A 444-nucleotide genomic window follows, 5' to 3' on the forward strand; every position below is an offset into this window, starting at 1 on the left:
TGACCTGGAAAGCTAGTCTGGCGTTTCTGGTCTTTGTGATTGGATTTTAAGCATGTTGAATTAAGAGGAAAACGTCCGTAGTTAAAAGATGTGGATAAAGCATGATACATACAAACATTTCTGACACAACTTTGCATTTTGTGAAAGGTTCGTGGAACTTTTTTGCCACTGAGAACGTTTCAAGGTATTTTCTCTGCCACCTGTTTTAGTCTTTGACGCATTTGGAATTCGACCCCCTTTTATGGAGTGGTTTAGTCTGCCAGAACTTCCGGTCTAGCTTGTTGGTCATCTAGGTTGTATCAATGCGCTAAAGTGAACAGTCGTCCCTTTTAGAAATCGAACTATGGTCAAGTTCATGTAATAATTTTCTTCATAAACGATATTGAAAATAATAGAATGTTTATTCTATGCCGTAGTTTGTTGGTAAATATTTGTTTATTTCCT

This window comes from Branchiostoma lanceolatum, chromosome 11 (genome assembly GCF_035083965.1).
Source record: "Branchiostoma lanceolatum isolate klBraLanc5 chromosome 11, klBraLanc5.hap2, whole genome shotgun sequence".
In the NCBI taxonomy this organism is placed as follows: Eukaryota; Metazoa; Chordata; class Leptocardii; order Amphioxiformes; family Branchiostomatidae; genus Branchiostoma; species Branchiostoma lanceolatum.